The following is a 13,066-nucleotide window of genomic DNA, read 5'->3' as shown; positions in this document are numbered from 1 at the left end:
TAACTGATGTGAGCCTGACAGGTGATGGAGAGACCAGCTACTGTGCAGCAGCTGCTTCAACCTCTGGAGGGGATGTACACATCCCATGTTGTGCTCTTTGGCCTTCTGGCTGTCACAGGCTCATGGAGCTGAGAGCAAGCTAGTGATTCTTCAGACAGCAAAGCCTGGTGTGAAGGAGCACAGTGTGAAGCTCACTGTCCACACGATGTGGTTATGCCCCAGTTCTTTAAAAAGCAAAGATAAATGAGAGTTCTTAGCCCAGGTCAAACTACCTTAACATGATCTCTCAGAAATGGCAATTGGCACATACACAAAAAATGTGGAGGAGGAGGGAGAGGAGAATATTCCTGTGGACTCCTGTTTTATGTTCCCCCTCCCTGTATGCAGGACTTGCAGCCATGCCACATTTCCTTCCACTGCCCTGAACACCAGACAAGAGCCTCCCCATGCAGGCCATGCTCACCAGCCTTTGCTTCATGCACAAGGTTACATCCTTTGGCTGCTTTCCCTGCTCCCAGCCAGCTGCTGCTTTTTAAGGCAGTTTCTGAAAGGAGGGTCCATCCCCCAGGATGGCCAGCACATTCCCAGGAGCCCCAGGGAATTGATGTGACTGGAGAGCTGTGTCCTGGCAGTACAAGCATAACCCCAGGACACACAAGGACACACAGTGAGTTGTGGGGCCTGGATATTCTTCTTTTGTTTGGTATTTTTCTGTATCATATACAAAGCTATATATACAGCACAAAGACCGTCACAAGCGTGGACATGTCCTGTCATGTGATGCTTAGTTCTCTCCTGCTGCCCCAAAGCCGGATCTTGCTGTTATTTCCAGCAATGGGACAACAGTGCCTTTTGTTTGGGTTTGCTTTGGGCAGCTGGGCCTCTGAAATATGAATGCATACATTTTCCCCCCTTCCTTCTCCTTCTCCCTTTCTCAATAGGCTCAACTGAAGTGCTCACGTAATAGATTGTGTCGCTGAAAGTCAAGCATTTGTAAGACTTTCTTTGCCTTTCTCCTGAGACAAGTTCATTCCTCCTTCTGTACTGAAGCACCTTTGCTTTGTCATTCTTGAGCTGTCAGCAGGACTAACTCTCCAAGACGATAATTGCAGGTTATGAAGTAATATCTGCATCACATCACTGTTCTGTTCGACATGGGGTGATCAGGTACCTGTCCCCATTTCTCTCTCCGTGCAGCAGATGACAGAGGTATCTGTATCCCCAGCAGTATCAGGCCCGTATCTGCCACTGAGAGTCCCTCAGATGACACTTCCAATTTTCTTCTGTTTCTGCCAGCAAAAATATTAATGCTACTTTTGTTGCTCCTTCCCTTTGCTTGGTTCTACCTTCCTGTCAATGTATATTTGCCACACAGAACTCCCCCCGTGCTCCCAAATGTTAGTACAGATCCAGCTGCCAGCAAACCCCAGCACTGCAGAACCTCTAATGGGGTCTTTTGCACTTACCTGGATTATCACAAGCTATTAGTCAAGTACCTGAATGTACTGGGCTATGAAGAAAGATCATCATTTTCTCTTTGCCTTTTCTTTTCTGCAAGCCCTCTCTCACAGCAGTCAGATGCCAAACTCCTACCCATGTACTTAATTTTCAGTATGGATGCCTAGCAAGCAAGAAGCTAGATTAGAAACCCTTCTTCACTGCTGCATCTGGTAAACATTATCAGCCAGGGGTCTGCGAGCTTTGATTTAGGTCAGCTGGCATCAAAGGAGAATTGAGAGTGTTTGCTTTCAATTCCAAGGGTGAACAAGATAATCTGTTCTAAAGCTCAGGCCTTCGCCTGCCCTTCATCAGGGGTCAGTTCGTGCAGGGGGAACCAGAGAGACGAGAAATGGTGTGCTGAGCAAAAGTCTCTGCTTTGTTCTGCTGTGTTAGGGCTGGCGTCAGCAGACCTCTGAAAAAGGGAGGTAACCCTGCTACCACTTGTTCAAATATTTTGAATAATAAAGGTGTTAGTTTAATAAATGTCCTGGAGGAGGAAGAGTTGCCCTAGTTCAGCATTTTCCCCTTTGAGCCTGGAGTAGCTGCAACCAGTGGTTAGCGATCTGAGAATGAGGGTAAAGGGGGGATGGGGATCAAGATTTAGCTTTTGTAAGAAGTCTGTTTTGGCTTTGCTTTTGGATGTGACAATCACTAGTGCAAGTTCTTCCCCAGCTGACACCTCCTTAAATCCAGAGTGGTGATGTGCAAGGCTAGGAATATATTCATGTTCAAGCTCAGCCTCTGCAGTGCCCCAGCCATTTACCTTCCTGATTAGGCAAAATCTGCATCTACTAATACTAATTATTTTCAGCACGTTTGTTTATTCTTCCTTTCTGGTCATTTCCTTATGCTTAATTTTTTTCTTGTGCAAGAGGAATTATTCACTCTGATTTCTGAGGATCATTTGTGTTCTCTCCCAAGCAGAGATGAACAGGCTGTAACCCTGCATTCTTGGTTATGTTGGAGAGTAAGAAGAGTCTTGAAGGGCAGCAGACAGCAACTCCAGTGGTTCAGATTTGCCTCCTCAGTGTCCTTCTGACTCACCTATGGAGATCAGGGCCAGCACATCTGCCCTTTCAGAGGTGCAAGAGAACACACTGATCAGAAAAACAGTCAGAACCCAAAGTGATCCATGCAGCTGTCAGCAGTAAATTATTAGTGTTGTTATTATTATTACTACTAGTACTGCTGCTATTATTATTGCAATTGCCTTGTGTTTGCTCTTTTTTTCTCTAGCCAAGTAACTACTGAAGAAAAGTGAAGCAGCTTCAACAGGAAGGTGTGAGAGATGAGCCTAGGGAGCCTGAGGGAGAGAGGAGGAAGCTAATCTCCATCTACCACATCCTGCACTAATGCTGGCACTTTCTGAGAACCTTCTTCCTCCTCCTGCTGTACTTTTTGAGAAGGACTTAGTAAACATATTTCATTCAATATATCCCCCTCAAGCATTGCAAAGGGACCCTGAGCTGGGGAACTGAGTATGCAACAAGGCACTGCCTTGACACCAAATACAAGCCCCACTCAGAGTAACCATGGGAAGCAGTAGTCACTCCTGGAAGAATAAAATCCGTCTTCATGCAGTTAGACATTTTAGAGGGTCACAAGACTTCTTTGGGCTTTCTACTGTCACCCCAAATGCTGTGACCAGAGAGGACCATCATTTAACAGCATGTTTTCAGCTTGCTGCATGAGTGGTGGTCATGCATGTCCTTCGTGCCTCCTGCTGGAAGTGCACTTCCTGATTTCTGTATTGAGAATTAACTTGGTTTTGTTGTGGATATATTATTAAATAAATACAGTCTCCTTTCAAATCTAAAAAAAAAAATGTTCCTCAGCTTAATTTGGCCCTATGAGCAGGTTGTGGTCTTTAGTAAACTTTTGCGAACAGCATTAACCAAAATACATCACAACTGCTCTTGGCAAATTGTTATTTCTGCTGCTTCCTCTGCTTTGAGCAGCTGCTGGCTCAGGCCTGAAAACGTCATGGCAAGACCAGCTGAAGCCCTCACCCCAGTCTACCCATTCACATCACCTCAACATCCAACAAAAATCAATGTTTTCTAAGGTCTTTTTGGTTTTTTCCCCTAGCTGCTGCTCTCATCTTGTGGCATAGCCCCATCCCTGGCGACAGGGGAGCTCTGTCCCCTAGCACCACTGCAGAATTCACTGCTTCATCAGATCACAGCCTACTTGTTAATTCAGTTAAATCATATGAAAAAGTGTTCTGGCTGAGGTGAAAGGGTCAGGAATAAATAATATATCTTGCTTCAAAGTAATATTTCTACTAAAATGTATCACATTTCAGGATGCAAGTTTCATAATATGCCTTTTTCGCCAACCTAGCAAGCATATATGCCAGGGCTGAAGATTTATGGCTTTCCAATACCCTGCCAACTGTTTTACCCTTGCACCCGCTCCACCATTCATTCCTCCCTTAGGCACCTTCCCCATCGCTGTTTCCTACAGCTGAAGAGCTCTTTGGCAAATTCAGCCTCATCAAACCCTCCCTCAGACTCTGCTTCTGTCAGGCTGCCTGTTACACTGCACAACAACAGCCCTGCAGTAGTTACAGCATGGCTTCAATGTGCTGTGCCAGGACAGATCTTCACCATCAGCTCATCCTGCCTTTCCCCTCTGCTGCTGCCTGTGCATCCATGTATCCCTCTGGCCTTTGGTGTCAAGGAGCTGGAAAGATGAACATGCAGCAAAACAAAGCTTGTCTTTTCTTTTTTTAAAATTATGTCACAGGGATTGGATTTGGTTTTTTTTAGTGATTCACTCTACTGTTGGGTACAGAGTTGTGATTTACACTGTGTCATCTCAATGCTACGAACTTTTGTGCCGGTGGTGGCTGTATCAGCTTGGAGTTGTTTGCATCCATGTAGCCTTCCCTACTTCATGTGTGGGAGTCAGGTCCCATCCATCTAACTGCATCCATGCCAGAGGGATGTCCTGATTTAATGGCTACAGATGGAGTTATAGCACTACCAAAACCATGTAGGTAAGCCCTTGTGTATCACATGAAAATGCACTAGGGCTCTCCTGGCTGAATAATAATCTGTTATTATCCACCCTGCAATAACCCATGAGTGACACTCAGGCAATTACCATTCATCAGCACTTAACCTGGTATTGGCCTACAGAGATCCCTAATACAGCAATTTTCTTTCATATTAGCTGCTCTTTCCATTTGCCTTCCAGGTTTCAGAGTCGTCCTCCCTTCCTGGCCTCGAACCCTTGAGGTCTCTGAACATGCTGCATGTTTACTTTGATGACCATTGCACTAGTCTAAATTCAGTCCTATAGCTCTGAGCTGTGGTACAGTCACAGCCTTAGATGCAGCTGGGCTGATCTCAAGGAGCAGGTTTCATTCTTTTGCTAAGGATCCGAAAAGCTACGGGAGATAACCCTCATTTGAGGCCATCTGAAACAATAACAACCAGAGGGCACACCTCAGGGTGAGGATCTGTTAACATTCACTGTTGCATTTTCCAGACACGTGGATCATTCCTGGCTCATTCCTTTTCCTGATGGAAAATATTTCTTTTACTACTTGTTTTCTTCCACTGGCTACCCAACACCATCTCCCTGGGTCTCTTTATTCAGGATGATAGGTATCCCCTCACGTTCCCAGAGTTTGAGCCTGGGAATATATGACATTGCAGAGTTGTGTAAGATTTTGTGATTTGCTTGCACAGGAGAGGAGCTCTCTGATTGTTGAGGAAGGCAGCAGTCTTATGAGCTGGTGGGGATGACAACTTCTGAGCAGATCTTCTGGGCCTGACAGCTCCTGCCTACCAGAGTGCTCCACCTTAATTCCTGCACAGCCCCGTTACTGATGGGCTTGGGGGTGATTTGTGTGTGTGTTTAAGAATGACCATTCTGTGAGCCCTCCCATGTGGACATGATGGACATCTGAGGCAGATGGGTGCTGAGGTTTCCATACATGCCCTGGGGGTGGATGCCCCAGCCTTCCCAGCATTAAAGCATAATAGAGGACATGCAGAGGTCCTTGAAAATATTGGAACATGCTGTACCAGAAGTTACAGAAAATAATCTTTCCTAATATGGGAAGCCTTTTATTTTATTATTAAGTGATTTCCAGCATGGGCACACATATTTGAAGGGGGTGGGAGGGGAAGGGAAACACTTGCAGGATTTAGATGGCAGGGATCCATGGCTTGCTCCAGCTGACGGGTGGGAGAAATGACATGAAAATGAACATGTGGTCTTCCTTTCAGCTCCATTGGCAGGAACAGCAAGAGCCGGATGCAAAAGAACAGGGAGCTGGTTTGACCCTTCTGTTTTGCCCAGCTGGATGCCAAGGGAAAATCTTCAGGATGGGGGGAAAACAGTGCTTGGCCTGCACCAGAACAGGCAGGAAGACACTTGGTGTCTGGAGCCCTTATCACCACCACTTTATCACAGAGGTCACACACATTAGTGGACAAAGGTGCTCATTTCATGAGGATGTCATCTGGTCTCAATCCACCCCATAATTAATCACAGACACAACAGTGCTACCTGGCAGATGTGTGGGGTTTTTTTTCATTTGAGAGGAAGAACCCTAAATAGGTCTCACAAACACACTAGCAATATGACTCAATCTTTAATTGTGCTGTGCCTGGCTGTGGCACTAAGAAAAGAGTTAAGAGGAACAGAGACCTTAAAGAGTAAAAGTGAGTCACTATAGGTAGAAGGAAGGATATTGTCAGCATTTCAGCACTCAAGGGGATTGAGTCCACCATTGGCAAATTTGCAGATGACACCAAGCTGGGGGGAGTGTCGATCAGCTGGAAGGCAGGAGGGCTCTGCAGAGGGACCTGGACAGACTGGAGAGTTGGACTGATTCCACAAGGCCAAGTGCCGAGTCCTGCATTTTGGCCACAACAACCCCCTGCAGTGCTACAGGCTGGGGACAGAGTGGCTGGAGAGCAGCCAGGCAGAGAGGGACCTGGGAGTTTGGATTGACAAGAAGCTGAACATGAGCCAGCAGTGTGCCCAGGTGGCCAAGAAGGCCAATGGCATCCTGGCCTGTATCAGGAACAGTGTGGCCAGCAGGACCAGGGAAGTGATTCTTCCCCTGTACTCAGCACCAGTGAGGCTACACCTCGAGTACTGTGTCCAGTTCTGGGCCCCTCAGTTCAGGAAGGACATTGAGGTGCTGGAGCAGGTCCAGAGAAGAGCAATAACGCTGGTGAAGGGACTCAAGCACAAGTCCTATGAGGAGAGGCTGAGGGAGCTGGGGCTGTTCATCCTGGAGAAAAGGAGGTTCAGGGGAGACCTCATCACTCTCTACAACTACCTGAAAGGAGGTTGTAGCCAGGTGGGAGTTGGTCTCTTCTTGCAGGCAGCTATCAGTAAGATAAGAGGGCATGGTCTCAAGTTCTGCCAGGGGAGGTTTAGGTTAGATATTAGGAAGAAAATCTTTACAGAGAGAGTAATCAGGCATTAGAATGGACTGTCCAGGGATGTGGTGGATTCTCTGTTCCTGGAGGTTTTTAAGATGAGACTGCATGTGGCACTTAGTGCCATGATCTAGTAACCACGGCGGTAGTGGATCAAGGGTTACACTTGATGATCGCAGAGGTCCTTTTCAACCTGGCTGATTCTCTGATTCTAAGTAACCTGGTTATCTCTTGAATAGCCCAGTTTAGGGATAGGGTTAAAATTCAGGTAACGGTGACATTAATCTTTGAGAATGGGACAAGACCTAAAGCTCCAGTTGGCATTGGACTGCCAAAGCAATGTGTAAGCTGATAAAAAAAGATTCCCTGACAACCTTTTTCCCTGGGCTGTAGAAGAGCTGAGGTGGGAGTCTGGGGTAGGGCTAAGGTTGAGACAGGAACAGGGAGAAAGCCGGCAACAGGAGCTCCAGTTGGCATGGTGTTGCCAAGGGGCTTCCAAAGTAAGGTGGAGGCAGCAAAAATGTTTTTCCCCTACAACTTTTTCATTTAAATGATGACCCAGGGCTCATGCTACACTGAGGGTTAGGATTAAGGTATGGGCTACCTGAAAGGTTGTGCCTCTGATATCTTCATTGGGACCATGGCAGGTTATCCCTAGCTATAGTTAACTCAAGGTCAGGCTTTTGCTTTAGGTAGGAGAGAAACCCAGAAGCTTCAGTAGATGCTCCATTCCCCCACAGGCTGCCAAAAGAAGCAGTAGTCTCCTAGAAGGTTTGACAGCTGCTTGATTTGGGCTTTGGGTCCTCAGCAAAGGGTTCATTCCCTGCGCAGTCTTAGAGCTGAGTTTAGTGCTGGGAAAGGGAAGCCCCTAAAGTACCAGTTAGCACTGGTGAGAGACTTCTGAAGGAAAGTGCAGGCCACAGAAAGATTTCTCCTCCTGTTGCTTTTTCATCTGGACCATTGCTTTGTGTGCCTGTCTAAGGATCAGGTGTCCTCAGGGACTTAGCCTTTAGGGCTAAGGGCGGAAGAGGAAAAATGTCTAGAGCTCCAGCTGGCATGGGTCTGTAAAAGGTTTGGAAAAGGCTGGAACGAACAGTAAAAAACTTAACCCCCTGCTACATTTTTCATCTCAGCCATAGCTTAGTGTTCTTACTTATGAAGCAGCCCACACCTTGGCTTAGGGTTACAGGGAGGGCACTTACAGGTCCTATAGTTCCAGCTGGCATGTGGTTGTTAATGGACAGCCAAAGGGAAAGGAGGGGCTGCAAAGAGCTTTCTCCCATCACAAGTTCTTTATCTCAGCCATGGCTCAGTGTTTTTGGCAAATGCTCAGCTCACACACAGGGTTTAGGGTTAGGTTCAGGAGAATGTCAAAGCCTAAAGCTGCATGTGATGTAGAGCTGCCAAGGAGCTCCCTCAGAGGGAGGGATAGGATTCATTAGGATTTTGTCTCTGAAAATTTCATCACTGGCGTGGCTTGTGATAGTCCAGCCATGGCCAGTGTTTAGGGTCAGGAGAGGGAAAATCCTTGAACTCTAGTTGTGTTGTGGCTGACAAAGGAGGCTGTAAAAATATTTCTCCCCTGAAAGCTTCTTGATTGCTGCTACAGCTTGTGATCCTTAGAAAAGGGTTTGGCCTACCCCTAGGGTTAGTGTTTGGGTTGGTGTCGTGGTTTGGACCTTGTTTTCCCCCAGAGGCTAAGAGAAGTGGTAGACCCCAAGGGGTGGAAACCCTTAGAAGTTTTGAAGTTCTGCCCAATGGGCGCTCCTGCAGAAATGTCAACATCTCACAACCAGACCGGAAGAGAAGAGTTGTAGTTTGGGTTGTTGGAGAAGAGGTGGCCATGTTGTAGGGCCACGAGGTAGGGGCTCTGTGCCCCTTGGGGCCTCTGGTCCCCCTCCCAGCCCCCGGCTGGGGGGGCTGCAGGGACCTGGAACAGCATAAAGCTGGGCTAGGTGCCTGTAGTTATGCTGGGAGATGTTTTTCTTCATGAGCACAGAGCAGCAGCCGACACTGACCAGAGAAACGGTGGCAGAGAGCCAGAGATAAGGACCTGCAAGAAGGAGCAGCAGAAGCAACATGCAGCACCGCAGACTCCTGGAAGACAGAGCCAGGAGAAAGAGAGCCAGCAGCTGAGAGATAGAGTTCCTGGGGGTAAGATTGTACCAGACCCCCCAAACTCCTTTGAGACCTCCTGGAAGGAGGAAGATGATGGACTCTTACTTGAAAGAACCTTGGAGTGCTACAGCACTTACAGAGAGGAGCCGAGAAGCTCAAAGGCATCCTGAAGCTGGACCAGGACAGCCAAAGGAATGTGGAGGAGGGCTTTGCCCCCCCCCCGCTGCCTGGAGACAGAGCACGGAGCTCTGCAAACGGGAATTTGAATCCCCTGAGGAAGGGACTTTCATGAAGATGCCCCTGCATTTTGTGATATGCCTGCGGTGAAGCGAGTCTTGTCCCTGCTGGCAGTCCACAGGTGAGGCCTTCGCTTGGACCGAAGGAGAGCCGAGGGGCTTGGAGACCCCCTTGTGTATGTTGAACAGAGATCCAGCTACAACAACCCAGTTACTGCTGCATGGAGGACAGAAGAGGAGCTGCTGCTTAAGGACTGGAAGGGATCTGTCCTTCTTTCCCTCCTGGACTTTTATTTGGAGGGGAGAAGAGATCTGATCATTGTAAATACTATATGTCATGGTAGAGATAGTTGTAATCATGCGTATAATGTGATATGGTATTTATTTGTACAGTCATTGTAATATATTCCCTTTCCCCCACTTTGAGTCTGGTGTGTTTTGTCTGGAAAAGCCCATCTCACATTAGGTTGAGATGTGGGAGGGGGGATGGAGCCAGGGAATTGGATTTTGGGGCTATCTCAAACCATGACAGTTGGGAAAGGAACAAAGTTTAGAGCTTCCATCAGCCTGGGGCTGCCAAAAGAAAGGACAAGCTGCACATAGACTTCTCTGGGAACCTCTTTATCTGGGCCCACAGCTTAAGGTCCTTGGTTAAGCCTCATTCAGATCCATTTGTCAAAAAATGTTAGTAGATTTTTTCTAAGTATGGAGGAATTGAGTCATGTCCATTAGTTGTATATTTCTCCTCAGGGTTCAAATCAAATCTTAATTTAGGTGTTACGTAGAAGTCCTTTGAAATAAAACTCCCAACCAAATCTTACCAAATTGACTGTACCCAGTGATTGCTTACAGTGCTCAAAAGGATGAAAATATTGGTGTCAGGCAAACACCATAAATAACTCCTTGAGACTGACTCTTCTCAGTTGTGCAAGCCAGGAAATATGAGCTACAGACAAAGCTATCATTTTCTTAAAGTGGATAGAAGTCTATCAGAACTTGCACATAAGTAGGAACTTGCACATAAGTAGATTCTGGTGATAACTTCATATTTGCAAGACTGTTGACATTTCCACTTAAGTAGCACCAAGTAATTCCCTACTAGGATACAGCCAATTCAGCACTGTAGTGCCACAACAATAGAGCTCTTCAGGGGGCAGTCACACGTGCAAGAGGTTCAGCCAAATGGGTCAGAGTTTGCATGCTTGGCCAGGCCAAGAAAATTTCTAGCTTTCAAAACCTGAACAATACCTACTACATGTGCTCTTAATCCAGGGAGTGGAAGGAAGTAACTTAATAGTATACTCGTACAACGTGGCTCTGCTAAGAAGGTGATGGGGAGAGGCAGGGCTCACTCTGAGGCATTGCAATCTGAGCACAGTGAGAAATCAAAAAACCCACTTCAACCTAAATAAATTCTACTTGGCAGAAAAGTTTGGATTAAGGAGAAGGGGGGTAACAATAGGGTGACATTGTGAGGAAAGGTGTCAGTGGGGAAAGAGAAGGCCAAGGGTTCCTGCCAATGGGAAAGGGTAGTTATTAGAGCGGTTGTGAGCTACTTACCTACATTTGCAGTAGAAAAAGGGCCAAGGAACAAGACTCTCAAGGTAATGGTCAATGGATCAGGAGGACGAGTGGCCTTGTGGGATGAGAAAGGACATTCATGCACTGGCACTCATGATTGGCACTTTATCTGAGGCAGGACAGAAGCAGAAATAGACTTGACATCTCACATAGGTTTGCAGGTATTGAAGCCACCAACTAATAGCCACACCTAGGGAATGGGAAAAAGTGCGATTCATAGGAAACCCTGAAGAAAAATGTTCACCCTCCTCTAGTGTTTCATGGATGGCAACCTCCAGGACACCACCACCTGTGCCTGTCACTGACAACTGGCACAATGTGGATCACTGATGGTGCAAGAGTTGCAGGTGGCCTTGCATGACCAGACAACCTGTGCTCAGACAACTGCATCCAGGGAGCAAGGAGACCCAGGCACAGCCTGCTGCACTGCCCAGCAAAACTGCTCTCATGGATAAAGCCAAAGTGCTGCAGGTAAATCCCAGTAACTGTGCCCATCTTTGAAGGTCAGAACGTGCCAAGGGACTTGTACCTTTGTACATTGGTGCTCTGGAAATATGTTTGTACTCATCATTAACAAAGGCTGTGGCTGGCAGGGGTAGGTGGGCACAGAAGTTGTCTTGTATTTGTTTTTTCATTGAAAATACAGTTTAGCTCACAGTGAGACATACCAGGAAGTCCCATCATATGCCTGCACCTGCATGCAGTTAAATGGCTTGTTGGATCAAGGCCACAAGGAAAACCTTTGCTGAGATGGAAGAAGAGAAGGGCAAAAAATACAAGATTAACACAGTGCACTTGGCATTGCTTCAAGAACCTGTTTTGGTGCCACTAGGATCCCAAACCTTCCCAAAAGTGCACAGGGTACAACCTGTTTCTCAGCCATGACACAGGTCTGCAAGTGCCAGAGCAGGTGTCAGTTTTCAGAAGCACAGATGCAAAGCTAACATGAACTGAAAGCAAGTTGTTTATGTCCTCGCACAAAAACATGACATGCAAGCCCTATTGAGAATTACCCCTGCAAAAATCAAGCAAAATTAATAGCTCATATCAAAGTTGGCCTCACTTCAGGAAAATTTCTGTTGCCTTGGTAAACACAGCTGAGTCTCCATTTTTCTCCTTCCTATTGGCAATGTACTTCGTTTGCTAAATAAAGATATATAAACAATCTCTCCTGGTACAATAATTTTGATGCTTTCCCATCGGTCTGTTTCAGTTAGCTGCCTCTAGTCTGTGCAGTACAGGGCAAAGCAGTATTCAGAGTATGCATTAAAAATGTTTGGGGTTTTGGTCAAGATACTAACAGGAAAAAAAGCAAAATTTTTTGGATGTAAATGTAGGGCGAGAGAAAGCCCTTCTTTCATCATGTCTCTCTATGAGACAAAGTCCTGCTACTGTTTCCCTTACAAAAAAATCTCAATTTTCTGTACAGAACTAATAGTACAAATTTAATCCAGCATGAAATCTAGCATTCAGAATCTACCAAAATTTTTTTCCATGCATAAAATATTCATTTCCCTATTTTATATCCTAAAATCTTTATTGCTCAAAACCTGTTCATTATTTCTGCAACATAAACACTTACCTTATGATTAAATTGCTTTTATTTTTGCCTTCCCTTGGAACTCCCTATAACTAATTTCCATTCATTGCTCACCCCTAGAGGGGAGATAGAAACATCTGCTCAAGGAGAACTGGAAACTGATAGCTTTTTCTATCTGGTCATTTTAGCCTTTATGGCTATGAGCAGAAATCCCTATTCAGCAGACAATCTCTAATTTTAACAGGTCTTTGGGTTGAGGACAATCCCAGAAGCAGTTACTCAAAAATACCCCACCCAGGTAGTTATCTGGAGCAACCTGTCAGCTTCTCCAGCAACCCAACAGCCCATGACGACACATAAGGGAACAGCAAACCTCTCCCTGCACCTCCAGCTGCAAAGAGCAGCATTGCTGCATCCAGCCTGAATTTCTGCCATCCTAAAAATCCTAAAAAAGCAAGAGCAGCATCAGCTTTGAATGCAGATCTCCCCATGCAATCTAGGTTTAGTATAATAATTTCCCATGTGTCAATCCAACCCCAGCCTTTTTTCTAAAGATCATCCTTAGATGAGGAGAAGCCCCCGTGGAACAAATTGTTATGCTGGTAGTGTAGGCTGCTCCCTATTAAAACAAAATGGGGGACAAAGATGAGAGGGCACACACATTACTAGGTCAAGAAGGAAGA

General features: G+C 46.2%; 1 protein-coding gene across 1 annotated transcript in view; it reads right to left on the bottom strand.

The window, feature by feature from the left end:
• Positions 1 to 11,012, bottom strand: part of ECRG4 (ECRG4 augurin precursor) — a 48,740-nt gene extending 37,728 nt beyond the window's left edge. Inside the window, exon 1 of the mRNA XM_064646378.1 lies at positions 10,823 to 11,012. The gene's annotated coding sequence lies outside the window, so the exon portion shown is untranslated. The remainder of the gene's footprint in view (positions 1 to 10,822) is intronic.
• Between the last annotated feature and the right edge of the window lie 2,054 nt (positions 11,013 to 13,066).

Source organism: Pseudopipra pipra, chromosome 2, assembly GCF_036250125.1.
Source record: "Pseudopipra pipra isolate bDixPip1 chromosome 2, bDixPip1.hap1, whole genome shotgun sequence".
NCBI lineage: Eukaryota > Metazoa > Chordata > Aves > Passeriformes > Pipridae > Pseudopipra > Pseudopipra pipra.
Note: the sequence above shows the minus strand (reverse complement) of the source record. Positions and strands in the feature narration are given on the sequence as shown.